General features: G+C 39.9%; 3 long non-coding RNA genes across 3 annotated transcripts; all 3 read right to left on the bottom strand.

Annotated features, from left to right (window-relative positions):
* Window positions 1-7,068: 7,068 nt before the first annotated feature.
* Window positions 7,069-8,908, bottom strand: LOC307045496. The gene is made up of 2 exons (XR_013809947.1): window positions 8,790-8,908; window positions 7,069-8,403 (listed from the first exon to the last, which is right to left on the bottom strand). It is a non-coding gene; the product is annotated as an uncharacterized lncRNA (long non-coding RNA).
* Window positions 8,909-10,137: 1,229 nt separating this feature from the next.
* On the bottom strand, window positions 10,138-13,964 carry LOC307013990. Its single transcript, XR_013801119.1, has 3 exons — window positions 13,822-13,964; window positions 13,028-13,107; window positions 10,138-11,596 (listed from the first exon to the last, which is right to left on the bottom strand). It is a non-coding gene; the product is annotated as an uncharacterized lncRNA (long non-coding RNA).
* Window positions 13,965-20,513: 6,549 nt separating this feature from the next.
* Window positions 20,514-23,648, bottom strand: LOC307047530. Its single transcript, XR_013810472.1, has 3 exons — window positions 21,636-23,648; window positions 21,259-21,279; window positions 20,514-20,847 (listed from the first exon to the last, which is right to left on the bottom strand). It is a non-coding gene; the product is annotated as an uncharacterized lncRNA (long non-coding RNA).
* Window positions 23,649-23,899: the final 251 nt, after the last annotated feature.

Below are 23,899 nucleotides of genomic sequence, written 5' to 3'. Positions count from 1 at the left end.
GCCTGCTAAGTAAACCACACCATCCCAGCCCCCGTCTGCTATCCGGTGGCACATTCTCCGGAGCTGTCAAAACACTTTCCAGATTGTGCAAAACTGAGTGCAAGAAGCAAACTGCTGACAGGCAGATGCTGAGAACAGCCTTCAATCACGACGGATATTTGTCAACACACCCTCAAAAACGGATTCCGATATGCGGAGGAATGCCTGGCGGAGAGAGGATGTTTGTTTACTTGCTTGCAGAGGATGTTGAAAAGGAGATGAAATGGTGACCTTACCTTTCTGTAAATACCCTTGAAGCGACACTAAACCATCAGGTTTACTTCCGATCAAAAGGCCAAAAGTCAGAAACTGAACTTTATTTTCAAATGATTAATACGCCAACAGGCGACACTCTTCCTCCTCATACTCCTTCATCTTATTATCCCTCTCTCACTGGAAGTTAGTCATTAAATTCATATTTTCTATTTTTTAGATTCTTGAATCTTGGAAATATGTGTGATTATCCTCTTCACTACTGCTTTCGACCTGTTTTCTTTTGCTGCTAATTATCATCACACACACACGGAGAATAAATCAAGCACACAGTGAGAGCTCGGTGCTGTTCCAGTTCTTTTTGTCAGGTGTAATGAAATACGTGGTTCTCCATACGCCTCTGCTGTATTTTGTTGTTAAGTTGAAGCTGAGTTTTTAACATTATTATTTCCTAAGTTAAAGGTGGGGTAGGTAAGTTTGAGAAACCGGCTCGAGATACAATTCTTGTTATATTCCATGGAATGCTCTTTACATCCCGATAGCAATGAATATCTGAAGTGCTTTGACAAAAAATCCATACAAAAACGTCATCTGTGGAAGCCGTAGTGCTGTAAAAAGCACGACCAATCATCTGAGCCGGCCCGGCTAAAATAACTGGATGGCCTACCTGCCTGTCAGCCTTCCACCTGTGCACAAACTTATCTCGTGTCCTCATTGGTCATGTGCGCGTCCGTGTGTGTTGGAGGAGGGGCTCTGTAAGGAAGTGGCAGATTTGTTCCGGCTGTGTATTTTCAAATTCTGGCACACTCGAGCTGGCTTCTCCAAAATGACCTACCCCACCTTTAAGATTAAAACTTTATCGATCCAACAGTGGGTAAATGTACTTCTTAAAGCAGCTCAAGAAAAGAAAAGTGATGCCTAAAAATTAAACAAAATAAACAAACAAGACAAAAATACAAATAAATTGGCACTTCACTCGCCCATGAAGGATAATTGCACCCATCATTTGTAATACTGGCATGGTGTACTAGAAGGTAAAAATACATATAAATGTGATTGCACAGGATAGAAGCAGAGCTACCACACACTGTACACTCTATACTTTATCAGGTACGTGAGTCAATATTCAGAAAATAATAACATGGAGGAGTGTTGGAGAGAAACACAGGGATTGTATCCTTTGCAGACCATTTACCTGCACACAACTATATAACACACTACAGGAAAGGGAAAACATAAAAATCATAATAGGGCCTCTTTAAGGTGACAACAAGGTTAACATTTAATAGTATCATTACATTAATGTTATTTTATAACTGATAAAGAATGCAGGATGTTATAGGTGTAGTTCCTGATTGACGTCAGTTCGTCTTAAATCTTTTCTTCACCCACCTCCTCTATAGAAACCATACACTGCCCTCTTTATTTTTGCCCTCCTCATTTTCTGAACTTCTCCTGTGATTTCACTTATTTTCGCTGCACTGTTCTTGACAGATATGGAGTGCAGGAAATGGTCCGTGGTGTGTCTAGTTAACCTTGCTGTCTTTTGTCTCTTTTCTACAGATGAATCACACTTCAGCACTTTCACTTGTTTCACTGAGGCTTCCTATTGCTGAGACAAACTTGTTCATTGTCCGGAACAAGTGCTTCCAGGAAAACTTACTATATTTATATTGTCTGCTTTGTCTGTTTGCTGCGCTATTGTCAGGCATTGAAACAGAGGGGCAGAACCTGACTGTGGTAAATAACTGACAGCAGTATAAGACAATCTGAGTTGGTGTTGGTATGTGTGGGCATGTTCAACAAACAATGGAGTTGGCCATTGGAAAAAGAGTCTTTGACAATTCAACACCTTTTGAAAGTTTAATTAACCCTTTTATTGTGATCAAAAGATGCACATAGTTTTGAACTAAAATGTCTCACAAAACAATCCCATTTAGTTTGACATGATATATGGTTTAACTTTGTTACTAACTTATTCCAATTCCAATTCCAAACATCCAAATACTTGTTCTAACATGGTCCAAACCAAATCAGTAAATCATTAAAAAAAACGAGGGAGAGTTTCACCCACAGAGAACATTGGTTTATTAGATTAACGGCATCAGTAAAGCATTCTGAGTAATTTTGTGGATCCGACTCAACCCAAACAAGAGTTTGAGGAAAATAATATAACAGAATCATGCAGATTCTTTGAAGGGACATTTGAACCCAAAATCAAACAGATTTAATCCCTTACCTCTGGTGCTATTTATTAATATAGATATTTTTGACGAAGTTACCGAATGTTGAAGATGTTGAACTTATACAGTAGATGTCTACCTATTCTTCCAAAACATTACATTTGAAAAACTCAATGCCATGTCCCTCCAGTACGGAGCCCCTAAAGGTTCATGGAGAGAAAAAGTATCTTGTGTGCACGATATAGTTTCTCGTTCGCACAAAATACTATTTTGTGCGCACAAGATAGCATTTCGTGAGGTAAAGTATCGTTAACGGTGCGCCAAGTAGGAAGTGGAGCTCAGAGTAGACAACCGTTTCATTGCAGACTGTTATGTTTATGTGGAGAAATGGCAGTGCATACATTATTTGAGATATATTTCAAACTCTGACTTCATTTAGGGACATTTTGGCCAGGGGTTTAGAGCTATTTGTTTAAGCACCGGATTCGCAAAACAGAAGAGTCTGTACACCAGTCTGCTAATGATATGGCGTAATAATCAGGCAGTTCGATGTGTTTTACCATAAGAAAGTATCTTGTGCGAACGAGAAAGTATATTGTGCGCACAAATTAATAAAGCGTGGCCTCGTTTTATTTAATTTTCTCTCTATGAACCCTCCAGGGCCCCGTACTCCAGAAATGATGACCTGCTTTTTGGGTAAACTGTCCCCTTATTATTCTCTGAAGGGACACAATTAATCCAGAGTACGGCTCTAACCGTCTTTTGAAGGAGTGTAAACGCATTTACAAACACTATAGTATAATATGCATTCATTATGACAATATCATACTATTACTATAGGAGTGTTCTATAGTGTGTTCAAAAAACAACTACAGAAACATTATATATTATACTATAGTTATACTATTTAAAATAATATAGGAATACTACAAAGATCCATACATAGTAGATACTAGATACATAGTATTACTATTGAAATATTATAGGGCTACTATAGCTAATAAAATGGCACTACAGAAAAAACTATAGTAATACGATAGCAGGTGAAAAATACTACAGAACACTACAAACTTACTATAGGACACTATACAACTCTTACAGTATACTATAGTAATACTATAGTTCATTTATAGTTCATTTCGTAAGAGGTGCATACAGCAGACAGTAGCTAGCAGTTTTCGACAGATACAGCCCACTCAAAAATATATTGTTATATATAAAATATATATTAGCTGTACACTTTACGAATATAATAGTTTTTTATGGACATCTTTACCATTCAATCTCGTCCAACTGATATTGCTGCTGTCACTCCTCGGCTCTTGGTAGTTCAGGCATTTATCAAACCTGGCAACTCCAGGTTTCCTGGCAGCTGTCAATTAAAGTCCAGTGGCTCCGCCCCAAAGTGTCGGAAACTATTCACTCGCGCGCAGATAGACTCCGCAAGCGAGTGAGGCTGACACTCCCGCGAGCGAGCAAGAGGGCTGTCTCTGCTCGCGGGGGTTTAATCTGCACGCGATGGTCATTTCATACGCGTGTAAAATAGGGATGTGCATCTCCATCACTGAGGCCGATGCGATGCGCATCTCGATACGTTGCCACGATACGATACATTAACGATACATTTGAAACACCAGGCGATGCGATACGATACGATTCACCCCTGTTGCGATACAGTTCAATACGATTTGATTCAACATTATGCGATTCGGGGCGATACGATGCGATTCAACACGATGAAAAAATAATGATACTTCAATATGGTATGACAGAGGATTTTTGTTTTATTCCTTACATGCAGCAAATCATACATTAACAAAAAAGTGCTTTACATATTTGGTACTGCACATCCCATCATTCCGTTTATTTTTTTACCTTTAAAAGCTCTCCAGAGTACAGTACAATTGTATAACACCTCACAGTTAAACAATTTAAGGATGCATTGCCCATGATTAACAATGTGCAAATAACAACTACCATAGTGTAATGCCCATACAGCTGCCAGCCTGATGTGCTTAACACTCATTCATAGGCTAACTCACCAGTGAGCAGAAAGCAGTGGGTTCTATATGAACAATAAAGAATACAAATAACCTTTCACAAACAGGTATTTCATAACTGCTTACAGTAAGGAAGACATTTAAATTATTATTGACCGTCACAGGCTGCTGTAAACTAAACACCACTCTCTCTGACAGAACACCTCACTGAGTGGTTTAACTCATAGTCTAACTTTCAGGTTTCTCTTTTCAGCCGCAGACCCCACGTCGCCTCTTTATGTGCGTCGCTAAGTTCCTCAAACTACTTGTGTACTTTAAAGCGGCTCGGCATCGTTTACAATTTGCGAGCGATTTTTCAAGTTGACCGTCTGTAGTATATAGTGCCGCGCACATATACCATCAGGACGTTACTGATGGGGTGCGGCTGCGGAGTGATACTGTGTGTATGCAAGTCCGCATCTAGGACGGATCTATGTATCATGGCTGTAGACCTGTTAAGTAATAAAGATACCTCATACAAAGGTCTACGGATACCTTATTACTCTCCATGACCTGCGGTCAACTATATAGCATAAAGGACTATTACAGCGTCTTTCCTGAACAATCCGAAGTGTTGCCAAACGTTTGATTTGTAGGTATTTTTCGGTGCGCTGTGTTTCTCTTTCTCCTCAACTTCCGTGTGTGTTGATAACTGAGACTCTCGGCCTCCGTAGTGGCGAAGCAAATATCAAAGATAGTCTCTGCTGAGCGTTGAGAAGATGAGGGGATATTATATGAATGAATCGTTTTTTTACCGATGCAAAGACGCTACGCAATCGATGCATCGCGATTTCAACCCGGTTCAACCCAAACTGTAGCCGATGTGCACTCTTTCAACCGGTGCACTTGCATCTTGAACGTTTATGCCGGTGCACCGATGCGAATCGGTGAATGTTAACATCTCTAGTGTAAAAGCACATTTTCCGCTCGTGAGTAGCTTGTTTTGCACGCTAGAATATTGACCCAAATCTGACTCCATACAAAAAGACGTGCTGCAGGCACGAAACATACTACCAATAGAAATACATTGCTTTTAAAATCGTTCTGTGTGACACGAAAAAAAGGGGAAAATCGTGTTGGTGAACACGAATCAATAGATTAAATGTCGTGACTATAACACGAAATGCCGTGAGACCGGGTTGAATATACCCTCTTGCTAATGAGCTACTTCCAGCAGTCGGCTAGCATAGCCTTGCATCAATACTGCAAAAACTGCTAAACCACAACTTGTAGTTGTTGATTTGAATATTATTGTTAAGGTTGTATGGTTAACGAAACAATATACAAAATAAAAGAGCTAATTGATCTTAATAAGATGTGTTGTTTTTGAGACCTTTTGAAAGCAAGGCTAGCTAATTCAGGTCTTGCTAGGATAAGCTAAGCAGCAGCAGTAATGACCAACTTAGAGTCTTACTCATAGACTGTATATATAAATGGAAGTAGGGTCCGTGACGTCACCCATAGGATTCTGCAGAGTTGCCGAGAAGCCCTTAGTAGGCGGAGTCGGCCACTAACGGCTCGACAGTGACGTCAGAGTTCAACTCCCGCCTTCTCCAGCCTGCTCCAAATAAGGGCAAAGAGGCGGAGCCGAGGCGGGACCTGCTGCCACCCAGCGCCGTATAGATAGAAGAGTTACGACAGCGGAAGTCCAAAAACGGTTATCGTCACGTGGTTCATGCAGACGAGAATCGTTCCCCGGAAGTTCATGGCGGGCAATGTGAATGCATTGATAACAGGAGATAGAACTTCGACTTTTGGTAATTATTAGTGAATAAAGGTTTTGATTTGCAATATTTATACAACAAATCGACTAGTCAATATCAATATTTTTAAAAAAATAAAATAGAATTTGCTAATATTAAGTGATAATATTAGGATTAGTGTGAACAACTAGTTTACATGTTAGGCTAACAGTGCCATGGTTAAAGAGCCTGTTGCTGTTTATTTATAGCTTTGAATTCTTTAAAACCCATATTATCTTCTTAAACTTGTATGGTAGTCAGGAGCATCACTTTCTAATGTTTATTGATATATTTAGAGGGAGGGGATCTAAAGGAATGCTTCAAAATTCAGATTAGATTAATTTCTACCATTTTCTTAAATTCATGGTAGTTTCAGTAATCCCATGGGAATTGAGGACACAAGTTATCGAAATGACTAATGTCATCTTTATGGCTTTCAGAAAGGACAGGAGACCGACAGGTGACTATCAAAGGACTAGCAGCAGCAGCAGCAGCATGATGATGATGTTAAATGTGTTGTTTTAGGAACATCCATTGGAAATACATGGAATTCAATAAACATTGAATAGCATATCATGCAGTTTGTCTGTGCCTTTTCCTCCGTGTTGTCCTGGTTTGCTGGGCTGCCTCCTAGTCGCCACCATGGTTTGCTGTGCTGCCTGGGGATGCTCAAATCGCTCCGAGAAAGGAGTACGAATGTACGGCTTCCCCACTGACACAGAGCGGAGGAAAAAATGGCTGGCTCAAGTCAGCAAGAGCAATTTCACGACCAACAGCAAAAAAATATGTGAGGATATTATATACAAACACTGCATTTGCACTTTTTCACAAAACGAAAACCACACCATTGGGAAAGCTTAATGTTTTGTTTAATACAAAGAAACAGGGAAAGGCTTGAAAAACACAGAGAGTTGAGACTCAGGGTGCAGGGTGAGGGTCTCAGTGCAGGTATTCAGGCTCCATTGAATCCCCCTCTGGTTCTTGTGCTGAAAGAGGGAGTAACAGACAGGAGAAAGGGTTATACACACCTATATAGCACACCTATTGGATGGGAAATTGCCTTGGGGAGATAAGGTGTGGTCTTTGTTCCCAACTGAAGTTATGGAACTTTATTATTTGTGAGTTTAACAAAGTATGACAAATGGCATCAGTAACAGATGTGATATTAATTTCTATAAAGTTGTCTCACATTCTTGGTCATATTTTATATACAGTATGTAATGAGTATAACATGTCCAGTAAGTATAAAGTGTTTCCTAATACTGTGTATTCAACCACTATGGAATATGTATGTGGGCAGACAAAACTGAGTTGTTCTGTGTGTGAAGTAACCTCAAGTCACTCCGCAGGCACATTTTGATGTAGACCAGTTTGTCAAGACAAAAAAGGGCAAGACTAGGCTGAGAGCAGAGGCTATACCCACCATCTTCGTGCATCGCCCTGTGGTCAAAAACAGAAGGGCCCCTGCACCACGATTCACCCCGTGACCTGTATCTACAAAGCCCATAGCTCATGATCACAGCTATAGTGTGAAAGGTGACACAGGTATAATAAGTATGAACTCTTAGTAACAAAAGTCATATTTCTTATTTTTAAGTGGTATAATATTTTAAATGTTCGAAAATTTACAGTGCCATGTCTTATGTCCGTAACATCACTGCCCCTCCACCCGTAACATCACTGCCCCTCCACCCGTAACATCACTGCCCTCCACCTGCCAGCACCCAGCCAGAAGAGCGCAAACAACAAAAACAAGCAAGGTGTCCCGTCATGTACCTGGAAGTTTGGGTTGGCAAAATGGAGTGAGAGGGAGACTTGAAAAACCTTGGTGGCTCTCTACTCATGTTGTTACAGTTGTCTTGGTTACACCTCTCAAGTTTTTTTTGTGCGATTTCTACATCTTTAGAAAATATGAAATAAAAAATTGAAGTGAAATCAACCTCTTCTCTGGAGAACAAACTTTGATTTCTCTGTCTTGTGAGTTTGAAGTCTTGCTCCTCCACCTGTAACATCACTGCCCCTCCACCTGCCATACAGTAGGTTACTAAAAAGATTACTTATATAATACAGTGATAGAATACATGTTTAGTATGCTTACTTATATAAAACAGTAGTATTAAACTTACCTTGTGTTTTCACTCTCACTTAAGTCCCTCTCCCTTTGACATCAATCCAGAATAAGCTGAGCTGGAACATAATACAGACAGGTAATAATCAACATAATCACAAGGACACAATATGGCTCTGCTAAAAACACTCACTCTTACACGCACCAAACTTTATATTTATCTAATATTTAACTCCCTCCACCCCCGCATACAATCCCGTTTATAAGCCCCTCTTCTCTAATTCAACAATGTTGGACGAAATGACATTAAGAGAACGGAATTTACAATTAAAAGGCTGTTCAACGTGTGCTGCTAACTTGATCCGGTAGCTTTATCTGTTATCTGTAAACGTTCCCTAAATCTACTAATTTAGGGATAATCCACTGACATCCTTGAATACACATGTTAATTTGAATCAGATGTACTGATAATATCCGCAATATAAATCTTTAAACTTCTTCTTACCTTTCAAAAGTCCGTCACGAACGGTCTATTATGCTACAACTCTACTGCGCTGCTAGCCTTGGCGCTAACTTCCGGGGAACGATTGAGAGGCTCCACGATCCGCCATTGCTGTAAAAAAGTGGTCCATTGGAGTGAACGGAGATGACATAACTCTCAGTCTATACGGCGCTGCTGCCACCGAGCTGAAAGTTCCAGAGCTAGCTGAAGCTACCAAGCTAAGCTAACATGCTCCCCATCTGCACACTGCCGTGGCATTTTACGTTTCTAAGGTAAGTGGACATGAAACTATTCAGCAAAACTATAAATAATAATCTAAGTTATTGAGTTTTTAGCATAATACTTCAGAATCTTAAAATCCCTTAACGTTTGTGCTAAATTCAACACTGGAATCAAGCAAATATTAATATGTTCGCATGACATTAGTTATTTATATTTTGATATCACTTAATTATACGTTTAATACATTTAAGTCAAGCTAAGGTACATGTGATGGTAGCTAGTTAGTGCTCTTACCTGTGAGGCCTCCTCCAAACATCCTAATAGCCATACTGTATCATTAAAACTAAGTACCAGTTCTAGATCCTTGACTTTAGACAAACAATTCAAAAGACAACATGTATTTAAAGACCAATCTTTATTTGAATGTGCTTCTTAACCTGATATACTAGTTATACAGTAATAGTATTGACAATCTAAAAAAACTGAGCAACTCAACTGTCAACTTTATGTTTCTTATTGTCTAAAGCATTTGTTATTTTCATTTCCCCCCTCTCATATTCAGTATGGACAGATTGAGACAGCGTGGTGTCCAGAAAGCTGCAGAGACTTCAGGGAGAAACCTCCGTGTGATGGACGTCCTGTCTGTTGGTTTGGAGAGGACTGAGGGTCTTTCCTCTGCGAGGAGGACCAGGCCTGATGGAGGAGCCCATGCTGAGCAAAGCTGATACCACCTGCACAGGCCTAGTCTGTCACTTTATTTGACTACATGTGTTTACTTATACATTTAATAGGTTTACACCTTCTGTCCATATGTGCGTTTTATTTAAAACATTTGATTAACTTTTGGTTCACATTTCAATAAATTGTATTTGCACTCCTTTTGTCCATTATTCTTACTGAAAATGTTAGATTACACATTCACATTGTTGGAGATTTGTAGGATGTTTAAAACCAACCTCGTCTCCGCGTGTCGTTTGATAAGCTGGGTACATTCGTAAAAAGGAAGGGATTAAGAAACACCAGAATGCAAGTGAAACAATAATCTTGTTTTAATGATACAAGGTAACAATACAAATACAAAGGAATCACGAAGCACTCTGCAGAGTACTCCAGGCTCACGTTCTACCACGTGTGAGACAGGTCTCAGGAACGGCCGGTCAAAAACAAGAGCGCGAACCAAAGGAAAACACAGGCTTTCATACTAAAACACAGGAGGAGGTGTGTGCGTGCTTTCCCCCAGAGGTCATCTTATTGGGAGAGACCAACACATGGTCTGTCGCACCCAATCAGTGCGACACAGCAGAAGAAACCCGGAAACAAAAAGTCTCTTTCAGTTTGACGAAGTGTCTGGTACGAACCTGCTCTAAACAACAAGTTTCCTTATCTTATTTCACATCTTGCAGCCAGCACACACACATCTCCTTTATGGCCCTTTGTCCCTGAGTCCATCTTCCCCCCTCAGGTTACCACACACAAGTTAAAAGTATGTTTTAAGATATAGTTGTTATAGTTGGCTAAATATACGTAATACATGTAAATCATTTTCATATCAATAATAACGAGGAACACATTACCTATGCTCTTAAGCAGTATTAGAGATGCTTTTCAAATAGTCAAACTTCACACAGGCCTAATATAGAGAACACACTCATTTGTCCTATAGCCCCTCCATTTGTTTGAGCTATTGTTCACATCTTTACTTCAAATAAAAGGTTTCACATTGTATATTTCCAGCTTCCTTTACACATACTGTTATTATTAATCCAAAGTAATTAACCACACACGTCTATTGAAAACAAGTAGATTTCCCTGATAATTGACATGCGGAAAATCTTAGGAAGAATGTCCCCTCCCCCAGCTCTCTCGTCCCTGTCATAAAAGCTGCTTCCATTTCATATAGAGTAATAAAACATGTTTAAGCTAATTTCTCCACAATGTTTGTAGCCATTTAGTACCCACACATGAAAGAATAAGAACAGAGGTATAGTTGAACAGTAATCATGTAGCACATATATTGACTGCAATGAAAACACATATTTGCACTAAGCATGTGTAACGCACCCTCTTCTTTTATGAGGGAAACATTCCAGAGTTTTGGAGCTATCCCCATGTCCCCTGCTTGCATCCCTCTCTAAACACAAAGACTTCACCTCAATATATTGGGGAGGGAAAATATACTTTGTCCCTTCAAATTTAACACACATGAATATATATAAGGTGACATTAAAATGAATATACCAGATTTAACTTTCCTGCCATAACACGTTACTTTAATACTTCAAATAATTCAAATAATCCTTCAACATCTGACTGAAGATTGGCCCTATTTATTTGTGACGTTGCAAACTCTGCGGTACAAGGCACAAGTGATGTGAAGCTCATAAAGCGAGGCAAATAGAAATAATCAGCTGATGGAGTGTAGATGTGGAAATAGGTGCATTCGATCAGCTGACTGTTTTTACAATAAAAGTAGTTTCTTAGTGTACTGGTCTTAAGATCTCATAGCATCAGCTTTTAATTTCCTCTTGGATGTTCTTCTTGACCCTCAGAGAAGGAGAAAATGTCGTGTCTTTCAGGCATGTCCTTTCCTAACAAAAATGACAGGAAACATAAAACATATTATTGCAGAACAAGTGTGTTATTTATGAAAGCGGTGTGTTTGTGTGTTTAGGGCAGGGGTCGGCAACCCGGGCCCATGGGCCGCGTTGAGCTTAGACAAAAATAAGAAGGAAATAAAATAAAAGTATTTGTACTATTTATATTTTGTTGCATGGTTGAAAATGTTTCGTATCTTGTATTTTGAGGTGATACTGTGACACATAAATAAAAAATAAAACAGTTTTAATTAGGTCAACTAAAATATGCGTCACATCCTGCTACGGTCCCGCGCGAGCGCTTTTTCCTGCGGGTGAATAACCTGACCCCCGGCTCGATGAGCGAAGTATGGATAAATCAAAGAACAGTACCGGAGGAACACAGGATTTAATTCAGTGTGGACAGAGTTATATGCTTTCACAGCAAACGATGCTGGTTTACCGGTATGTTTGATATGTAGAGAGAAGTTGTCAAAGGTGCTGCACTGCAGCCTTTACGTATCGAGGAACAACACGGAGAGGAAGACAGCTGACGATCTTCAGTCATATTTCAATGGGGTATGTCATTTATTTCAGAAAACACTTTTTGTTATATTCCATGGAATGCTCTTAACATCCCGATAGCAATGAATATATTAAATGCTTTGACAATAAATACATACCAACATTAATCTCTGGAAGCCGTAGCGCTGTAAAAAGCACGACCAATCATCTGAGCCGGCCCGGCTAAAATAACTGGATGGCCTGTCAGCCTGTCAGCCTTCCATCTGTGCACAAATTTATCTCGGGCCCTCATTGGTCATGTGCGCGTTCGTGTGTGTTGGAGGAGGGGCTCTGTGAGGAAGTCTGAAGGAAGAGGCATATTTTTTCCGGTTTTGTTCTTTTCAAATTCTAGTGCACTCGAGCTGGTTTCTCAATTCTTACCTACCCTACCTTTAACTCTTTTTAGGGTGCAGCTATATGTTTTATTTATTTCAAAGTGGGCCCATTTTAATAATATTTATTTTTCCTTCGAATGTGCAGAGGACTCCTCAAGTGATGTGTTTAATTTATTTTAAAGTAGGCCTGTGTATTATTATCAAAATAATATTTAACTGTTATCAAAACGTAGTGCAACTGTAGAAGCTTGCTCTGTTGTCTCACTGAAAGAATAACTTTTACCACGTTTTTTACAGACAATATTGAGAGATAAATGGTTGCAGTTCTCATTATGTGTTAAATATCTTTGCCTTTAATACATTAAATTAGAAAGCTGACAAAATCATATTGCTTGTTAACATCTAAATGTAACTTTTTGCACAGAAAAACCCCTCAACTTCACTGGTGTGTAGGTGATCTAGTATTGTTTAATGGAATGCATATCAGTGTATTAAAGTCAATACTTTCTTGATTCTTTGTACAGTATGAAAAAAATAGTATTTGTACCTGAGCCTAAGTTCACTGCTGTGAGGAGTCCAGTTCTTTCTTTCACTCTCTGGTCCAGCCTGTCTGCATCACCTGGACACCTTAAACAAACAGATATATATGTAAAGTACCATGTGTACAAACAATATAACTGATTCTCTTCTGTTGAACATGTTGGATTGTGTATTGTCCGAGTCAGGGTCCTTTTTATTTTACTGTAACTTTGGAAGTTGTGTTAACAATGCTTGCTGTTTATTTGATACCAATTTGGTAATGCAATTAATAAAAACAACAAGGTTTGGGTTCGTTCTTCAGATGACTGTGAGTTAACGTGTAAGCTCAATTATGATTTCCAGCTCAACCAACCATATTGTAATATCTAAGTAATCATTTTGAAATATGACATTAATAATTGTAATATACACACATCTTGTTGTGAGGTTGATTTCACATACACTACTTCGACATTAGCTTGTCTACATACTTGAGCATAGCCAATTTAAATTAACCTTAGCGATGCATACAGTTCCTACCTACATAATAATCATCTCTCTAAGTTACAAGGATGACCTTATTTTATCAACCTCAAACAGAAGCCGTTTGTTGTACAGTATTATTCCACTTAACGCTTAACACTTGTCTATTTCGTTTTAACCTTTATAAATATAGTCTATGATTTTAACTTGGAGGCTACTATTAGCATCGTTAGCACCGATGTAGCTACCACTCGCTTACACGCTAACCCAAGCCGTAACATTAATTACGTAGCTGATTAAAATCATTAACACATAAATAAGTACTCAAATTTCACTTACCGCAAAACCGCATTCATACACCGTCTGTTTCAACCGCAGAGCGAGTCACAATAGTCCGATATATAAGCATGAAGAACAAAAAAACACGGCCGGGGGCAAGTTGTGTTCCCTGGATGAGCTGAACAGGCAGAGTGCCTGTAGCTTCACAGAGCAGCTAGCAGAGAGACAAGAAGCTAACAGCAGCAGTCACTTGACAGAGCCGTCACTCAACGTGACCACGCCCTAATTTATGCAAAAACTTTAAGACCTAATATATATAAAAGGGTCGAGTTAGAAAACAATTCACTCACAGATCCATAATCATGAAGGTGGAATCTAACTATATTCATAATAATATTTATTGCATCCATGGGTAAAAACATGTTTTTCTCTGCTGTAAAGTTGGGCATTTTAACATGGGGGTCTATGGAAATTGCTCGTTTCTGCAGTCAGTCCCTATCGGCCAATATATGAACTGCAGTGTGTGCCACTTCCGTATTGGCGTCCCAGCTCTTCCACAGAGTTTGCCGCTTGGTCTTACTAAGCTGTGGTTGGGGTATGCCATGAATGAACTTTATGTGAGAGACTTTGTTTCTTCTGCGGATATCACAGAAGTAGTTATAAGACCCCAGCAAATGTTCGATTTTAATTAATGACTGATAAGGAATGATTTATGACCCTATCAACCGGAAGTCCCGCCCCTATAAACCAGAAGTCCCGCCTCCAAAACAGGAAGTCCCGCCCCCAAACGCCGGAAGTCCCGCCCCAAAACACCGGAATTCACACCACCTGTCACTCTGAAATCAGACTTTGACCCTCTTATCTGTTCAGACCTTTGAGCCCCTATCTTTTATGACTTGTTTTTGTGAACATTGCCCCCATAGCGGCAGATAAGCCCTTTGATGTGAATCTTAATATAGCAATGTCATGATCAGTCAATGATAAACCAGATATAGCCCCGATAAGGATATGGCACCACATGTAAGACTTTGATCAGCCCTTTAATGTGAATCCTGTTAATATCTTACTAGGTCAACCAAATAGTATAGGCTACTATTATTATGTTTCCCTTGATAATGTAAATAGACTAAGTGCCATTTTTTTAGGGACTTTACGGAGCTCATGAGGCCGCCCTTTGAGGCACTTGGAGAGGGGAAAGAGAGGTGTATTTACAGGTGTGTTTCCTTGGATGATGTAAATAGTTTAAATCCCATGTTAGGGGGACATTACGGAGCTCATGAGGCCGCCCTTTGAAGCTTGAAGATCGGACAAAGAGAGTTGTATTTACTGGTGTTGATCCCTGGATGATGTACATAGTCTAAGTGTCATGTTAGGGGGACATTAAGGATCTCAGGAGTCAGCCATTTGATGCTTTGTTAACACTAATGCTTTTTTTGTGCTTTTGATTGTGTTACTAAGATACTTTTAGATACAATTTGAAATGTGCAACACTTTACAACTGGTAGAATATGAAGTACTTTGTAAGGAATTTGGTTTCTTGGTAGAATATGAAGTACTTTGTAAGGAATTGGATTTCTTTAAAGGCAGTTTGTGATTTTTAGGGCTGTTTAAGTGAGACAATGCAGTTTTGATCATTTCAAGTTTCAAGGCTTTATTGTAATCTGCCCATTTGCTACAGTGTAGATATGTCAATGAAAAACGTAGGTCACAGGCTCCTCCAACAGTGCAACACATATATATATATATATTTACATAAAACAGATAAAATGCTGCAATATAATGTTTTGAGATGACAGATGTGTGCGTAATTCTCTCACAAAGGAAATTTAAGATATACGTTTATGTATGCAAAAAGTTCAAACTAGAAAAATGAAATACTTTATCAAAATAGATGTTATTTAAGAATGTGACTCTTATTGACAGTTTTTGATTTAAGTAAAAAAAATCCAGTTAAACAATGTATTTGAACCCTGTTAAAATCTTACTAGGTCATGATCGGTCAATAATCAACCAAATAGTATAGCCTGCTATATGATGGCCTGCTATAAGATAGTGTTCTTTCATAATAATATGACATAGCGACTATTTTACGGTAATATCAGATCATATGGCATTTAAGTAGATATTTTAAAGTTGTAGAGGTAGGTAAGCATAGATGAGCCCTGGAGTGTTAATAGGGGATTAAAAGGGTCATCTTGGCGAGTTTATTTAAAACAAAATCAAAAATATAAAAATCATATCTCCCCCTTTCTTTTTTCCTTCCTCCACCCCTGCTTGCTATCCCTCCCACCCTCTCTCTCACACACACACACACACACACACACACACACACACACACACACACACACACACACACACACACACACACACACACACACACACACACACACACACACACACACACACACACACACACACACACACACACACACACACACACACACACACACACACACACACACACTTTGTAACACATTTATTTTCTTAAAGACTGTGACTGGAAAAGGCAAGTTTGTGATTTTAACACTTTACTAACACTAGGCAGATGTTGGCTTTTTTCTCTCACCAAGATACTTTTAGATACACTTTGAGGTATGCAAAACCTTAAAACTAGAAAATGAAGTCCATGGTCTGAATAGATTTTCTTAAATACTGTTTCACTAAAAGGCAAGTTTGTGATTTTAACACTTTTTTTTACTGACACTCTGCAGATTTGTATGTAATTCTCTCACAGAGGAACTGTAAGATACACTTTTATGTATGCAAAACCTTTAAAAAACTAGAAAATAAATATACTTTGTCTGAATAGATTTTCTTTAAAAGTTTGTCTGAATAGATTTTCTTTAAAAGGCACTTTGATTGTAATGCTATTTCAGTGGAAATGTTAACATCAATGCAACACTTAACAACGGGTAGAAGAAGTACTTTGTAAGGAATTGGGTTTCTTTTAATGGCAGTTTTTTATTTTAACACTTGTTCATTTAAACCATGCAGGTTTTTTTATGATAACCTTACATATTTTAGTTATTTTTCTGCTACCAAGATACTTTTTTTGATACACTTTTATGTAGGAACATTTTGGTAGATTGTCAATTACTTTGTAACAAATGTGTGATTTTTAAATGCAGTATTAAATAGCCCTGCTATATACTATGACCATTCTTTTCTTATTTATAATATGGTTCAAATGGAGTTGTCTGATGCACTTGATACAATTTGACGTGATGTGTTTATTCAAAATCATGTCAACACACAATTTCATGACTTTTTTTCAAGATCTTTTAGACAAACTATACTATGACTTGCTTTATTTTTTTTAAAATTCTATACTGACATTGCAGACAAACTAAATAATAGAATTCTTAACTATATACTATACTTGGACTTTTTTTTTTCAAGATACTTTTTGACATACTATACTAGTACTTTTAAAATAAATGTACGGAAATTCTACACTGTGACTCTTTTTAAATTATATATTTATATATATATATATATATATATTAGGGCTGTCAGTCGATTAAAATATTTAATCGTGATTAATCGCATGATTGTCCATAGTTAATCGCGATTTTTTGCGTTAACGCGTTATTAACGCGTTATTAACGCGTTATTAACGCGTTATTAACGCGTTAACTTGACAGCCCTAATATATATATAAATATATATATATATATATATATGAAATACTAAGACTATGAACAAATTTGATGCACAACTTTACAACTTGGTAAAATAAGAATTATTTTGTAATGAATTGAGTTTCTTAAAGAATCAAACTCTAAATGGAAAGTTTGTGATTTTAACACTGATTTAAAAATACAGTTTTGATCACTTTAATAACCTGAATTTATTAAATGGTTTTTTAGATGCTTTACTGTGAATTATTTCATGTTATTCTAACATAACATTACTTTTTTCAACGTGCTGTTTTCATATTTTCCACATACTGTGCTATTTTTTTCCCTCTATGACTTTGTTCATTATATTTTGAAAAACTACACAGAGATTTGTTATCAACATACAACTATTACAACATACAACTCGCTGTTTGTGAAATATTTCAACATACTTTAGCTGTTCCTGCTTTTCTTTTTTGAAGGGTTCCAGGATATTTTGCACTTCATGCATAAAACCACTCTTCTTCCTTGAAACTGACATACATTTGAGAAAAAAGACGTGCTCTCCTTTTTACAAACAAGTTATTTTTCTGCTTCTTCCTCGCCCGTGTCTCTTCCTTCAACCAACACAACAATCAAGTCAGATCTATCAAATGAAACCTCTACCTCTGCCTTTCGCCCACCCTAGGGTCCAGAGTCAAAGCACCTTCCCCTCCAGACCCTCCCCCTTCTTTTATATCCCTTGCCTGTTTTATGGTCAGTCCCTGTGACTCTGTCTCTGGCAGGTATCCCCACACTGTTGGTTTAAAGAGCCTGTGACACGATTTTCCCCCATCATCCAAACCCATCAATTTGAGTAAATATTGTCCCCTTGAAAACCGTTACTGAACTGATTTTGGATATTTGTACTTTGATAACCATTAATCTGCCCTTCAATGTTGACCATTTCCTGGATCTTCTCGGAGATTCTTCAAGTCCCGCCAAATTATGGGTGACGTCATTGCGGGCACAGTGCTCCAGCTGCACCGTTCAGGATCCCAGCATCTGCATGTAAACGCACGATGGCGCACACAGCAGCAAGCTCAGACAGCGATGACAGTTTAATTTTGAACGTGTCTGAGAGCTCATATGAGGCTGAAGGATCGGTTTATTTTGTATCTGTTAGAAGTTTAGGAATTAGGTGCGTCAATATGGGCGATCATAGGTCATGTAGCCAGTGGTGGACTGGGACTAAAAATCAGCCCGGGACTCTCGACCGGCCCACTTCGGTACAACTAGTAAATTGTCAACGGGGGGAGTGGGGGATGTGCTAGTGACTTATCCGACCGGCCCACTTCGGTACCGGCCCATCGGGATTCCTCCCGATGGCCAGTCCGCCACTGCACCCAGCCCAGCCCACGTAAACTGTCAACGGGGGGAGCCTCGCTGCGGGGAAACGGTGGACCTAGTGTCCCGATCGGAGTGGGAATAATAATAATAATAATAATAATAATGATATTAATAATAATAATCCGTGCTTTTTATCCATTAATTTCCCCAACATTGTGGTAAAAAAAACCACACGTTTAATCCATGTTGGTGTACTACTACAACCAGTGGTGTAGTGGGGATGTTTTTACTTGGTGGACGGGGTGGTGGGTGGACGGGAGACACTATGGACGCGCTCGTGAACTGTCAACGGGGGAGGGGGGGGGGGCTTGGGGACCTCTGTGTCGCCCGTCAGCGCAACTTACATGATGCCGTTTAGACAATATAATAATAAAGGGCGGTGCCGGCTGTCAGCGAACCGATCCGGCCTTTCTGCGCGACTATCTCTCAAATGCGGGACATAGTCTCAATGTGTGGGACGCGGGACAAATAATAAAAATGCTGTGTGTGCAGTCCCGCACAGTGCGGGACACCTGGTCATCGTACACACACAGTTCTGCCCCTCATACACACACGCTTCAAATCAAGTTGCATAAATGCTTGAGCTACGTTTTCATTATAATTACTGTGAAATCTGCCTATTATGTTTTCGTCATTATTACAACAAACACACACTTGCAACTGATAACACTGGCAATGATTTTAGATATATTTGACTATTAAAAAAAGAAATCATGCTTCAAATAAGTGGGGGTACGGCGTACCCCCGCGTCCAACGCCCACTACACCACTACAACTACTGCACCACTGCAACTACAAAAAGCTAAGGTTTGTTTTCTCATCAGGAAATGCAGACCGGCTCAAACAAAATATTTTTAAATCATCATCCTCACGATCATTTAATGTATCATATGTTCGCCGAATTGACATGAAAGCACTAATAAATGTAGTGTAATCCACTTGAGTTTACAAAAATAATCGATTTGTTTTTATATCACATCCGACGGGAGGAAATTCAGCAGCTCTCACTACCGATTTGTAATCCTAATTTAATCATCATCTTCAGCATTTATATTTATGTTCGCCGAATTGACATGAAAGCACTGACAAATATGAATATACTGTAGTCAACTTCATTAAAACGTTATTAACGTGCCTAAACTCAGTAATTCACCATTTCTACGCATGACAACACACTTTGTCCGTGTTTGGCTCTCTCGCCGCACAGTGAAGCGTTCCCGCATTGACGTCACTTCCGGCTTCCCCCAAAACCTCAAAATGAGTCGAAGGAATTTTCCAGCGATGTTCGAAATTATTGATATTTTTCGGAACGGTATCGCTTTTTCTTTTTTAAACTGACGGTTCGAGATTACTAGTAGCCCACTATTTCATTGCACAACAGTTGTTGGGTTCGTGTCACAGGCTCTTTAAACAAAAACAAGTAATCTTTCAGATAATTTAGTTCCTTTCTCACAGTATGGGGTTTAAAAAAGAAGAAGAATAGACATCTCTGAGGGATGTATCATCACAGTTTTAGTGAAAATCCTTTCTTTTCATGTCACAGTTTCTTTACTCACAATGTTTTTGAGATAACAGTGTCTCCCATTGTCCCCCCCCCCACACACACACACACACCAAACATATGCAAACACACAAAAAGAAACAACACACACTATACAGTGACTCTAAAAGGCTAGTTTGTGTGACCTTTTATTTATATTTTTATGATATTCTGATATACCATACTATTATTAGAGTCAAATGTAACTTAAATCACCAATCTCCATAAGAGTTCAATCAGGAGAGACGTGATGTATGAAATACATGTCTATTATCGGGTCACATTATATAAATGAAACATAATGATGACAGTTATGACAAGTGAATGAAATGGTGTTTGGCGATTAGGCCCAGGTTTTGTAGGATATAATTCGGGAAGGGAAAGAACCATTTCCGATGAACCCCCCTGGGTCTAGACACTGGTGGTGGTGATAAGTGGTTAGGTCCGGTTGGAAGGGAGAAGGTTAAGCTTGGCCCTGAGTTGGAAGCAGGAAGCGAAGGGGTGGAGGAGGGTTGCGCGTTGACACCTGGAAGACAGCTGATGGAAAAGGGGAGAGCATATATAGAGGGATTAACAGGTGCGATAATTAGGCTTGTGAATGGAGGGAAGTGATAGGTTAGCTGAGAAGTGGCGCTCCCTATCATTTAGTGAAGGGAGCGAGTATTGCCATGACGTGCAATACGGACTGATAGGTCTTTCTGCCTGAACTTGCGCTGAGCTTAATTTCAATCAGGAGAGACCAGACGTGATGTATGAAATACATGTTTATTATCGGGTCACATTATATAAATGAAACATAATGATGACAGTTTATAACAAGTGAATGAAATGGTGTTTGGCGATTAGGCCAAGGTTTTGTCGGATATCATTCGGGAAGGGAAAGAACCGTTTCCGATGAACCCCCAAAAGGAGTGAAAGTATGAAGTACTGAACATGATGAATTCTTACCTTGTGGGATGCAGTGGAAATCTATGGATGAAATGAGAGGTTAATACATGTGGGGATTTAGACATACTGATGCCTCCTAGGCATCCTTCCTGGACGTACAGGGCTTCCTGGACGTACGGGGCATCCTGGACGTACGGGGCGTCCTGGACATACAGGGCATCCCGGACGTACAGGGCATCCCGGACGTACAGGGCATCCTTGACATACAGGGCTTCCCGGACGTACGGGGCAACCTGACTTCGCAGGGACACATTTTATACAGACCCGAAGGTTACGACCTGGACGTACAGGGTTAGACATGGCAAGGATAAACATGAGCCGCGGTGAGTATACGTGCTGACATGCTAAGAACCACCACCAGTTATATGCATACGTACCCATTTAAGGTTGGAGAGACCTTTGGATAGCCAGCACGGCACTGAGGTCCGGACGAATGTAGGATGAGGAAGCGGAGGAGGACCACCGTCCGAGTTGTTGCAGGGATGAGGATGAGACACCTTGATTAGCAGCGGAAGTAGCTGCGCCTATTCTAAATGAATGCCCCGTGTATAGGAGGGGTGATAACGCGGATTTCCTGAGAACTTGCTTTAAATAGTGATTGAACTGTCGTTGAGTTAAGGGAAAATTCCCTAACATAAGAAATAATGGAGAGAGGGGATTAGAGGTAGGTCTAAGCTGTAGGAATTTGATCATGGATTTATAAGGGCAGAACTGGGAGTCGTTGCGGGCGGTGATGACGAAGCAGGCGCCGCCGCATTTGGAGTGCTTAAGATGTAAGCTAAAATGGCTGGCGTGAAAGGATATGTCAGAAAAGCTGACGTCTGGATTGGAATCGAACGTTAGAGAAGCTGTCTTAAATTCACCTGGTCTGAGGAAAGCATAAAAAGCTAGGAGAAATAAAGCATCAAGTAGTGCATCGATATAACTGGAGAATAACCCACTTCTAAGTTTGGAGAGCATAAGGCGTAAAGTGGAGAGTGTAATAGGACGTCTCCGGTCTGAGACAGTGGGAAACGTAAACCGGAGAAACGTGATGTATGGAATACATATTTATTGTTACACGTCATGAATGAAATGATTGCCATGATAATACAACAGGAGAATGGAATGGTGTTTGGCGATTAAGCCCCGGTTTGCAGGATAATCATTCAGGAGGGAAAGAACCGCTCCGATGAAATCCCCAAAACCAGTGAAGTATAGAATACTGAGATGTAATGAGTTTCTTACCTTGTGGGCTGACTGCGGTGATCTATGGATGAAATGAGAGAATTATACGGGGACAGAGAAGACAGTTATTGACTAGCGTAGGACTAGAGTGGGATAAGCATGGATGGACGCGTCCTGGCTCACGCGAGCATCAGGCCCTTCCGGTCAAACATGGAAATAAAATGCGTGGATGTTACGTCCTGGCTCACGAGCCTATGAACCTCCCGGTCAAACATGGAAATAAAATGCGTGGATGTTACGTCCTGGCTCACGAGTCTGAGACCCTTCCGGTCAAACATGAAAATAAAATGCGTGGATGTCACATCCTGGCTCACAATCCTGAGACCCTTCCGGTCGCACATGAAAATAAAGTGCGTGGATGTCACATCCTGGCTCACAAGCCTGAGACCCTTCCGGTCAAACATGAAAATAAAATGCGTTGATGTCGTATCCTGGCTCGCACGAGCCTGAGACCCTTCCTGTGATCTTTAGATTGAATGATACCATTAGACTTCGGATAGAGACATGACAATGATATGTGAGCTGATATGCTAATGACACCACCACCAGTTATATGCATATTTCCCCCAAAACGAAGAATGTGCAGTGCCCGTCCTTAAGGTTTTTGTTTTGTTGAGATGAACACTTACCACTAGGATGCATAAATACCGGGTCTAGGGTTCGAGAGATCTTTGGATGGCCGGCACGGCGCTGATGTCCGGGCGAGTGTAGGATGTGAAGGCAGAGGAGTAGCGCCGTCCAGTTGTTGTAAGGAAGAGGAAGGAATACCTTGATTGGCGGCAGGGTCGCTTCACGGTGCACCTATCCTGAACGAAGCACTGGAATGCTATTAGACACCACCACCAGTTATATGCATGTTTACCATAGGTAAACTGGAGAGATCTTGGATTGCCGGCATGAGCCGATGCCCGGGCGAAGAGGGAGATGTAGACGATGTAATGGAGCTGTTAGCATGAGTACAGTGATGCATGAATATCATAGCCTGGCTTATCGCAAGCCATGTGCGCATGAAACCAAAATATAAATGAAGTGCAATATGCGCAGCATAAAATGATGTACGCTTAGGTAAATACTGAAACATGACCCGTGATATAGGACTAGCTTAATTAGCAGATTAATTACGCCACGGTGAGACATAGATGCTGATATGCTTGATTGGGTGATTAAGACTGTCTTCTATCATCTTACATGAACTTCTCTTTCTCCCTGAAAGAAACCCCCCAAAACCAACGGATGCGGTAGCATCCGTGACTGTGTGAAGCTTGAAACTGCGGTACTTACTGAGCATTGTGACGGGTAGTAATTACCCGAACTGCATAACTCCATGCTGTAACGCGTGACACCCAACACTGCCTGGAATTCACCTTAACCCTGAACTAAAGGCAGCAATGCATATAACGAACATATATATATA

Source organism: Notothenia rossii, assembly GCF_949606895.1.
Source record: "Notothenia rossii genome assembly, chromosome: 7".
NCBI lineage: Eukaryota > Metazoa > Chordata > Actinopteri > Perciformes > Nototheniidae > Notothenia > Notothenia rossii.
This window is presented reverse-complemented; position numbering and strand designations above follow the sequence as displayed.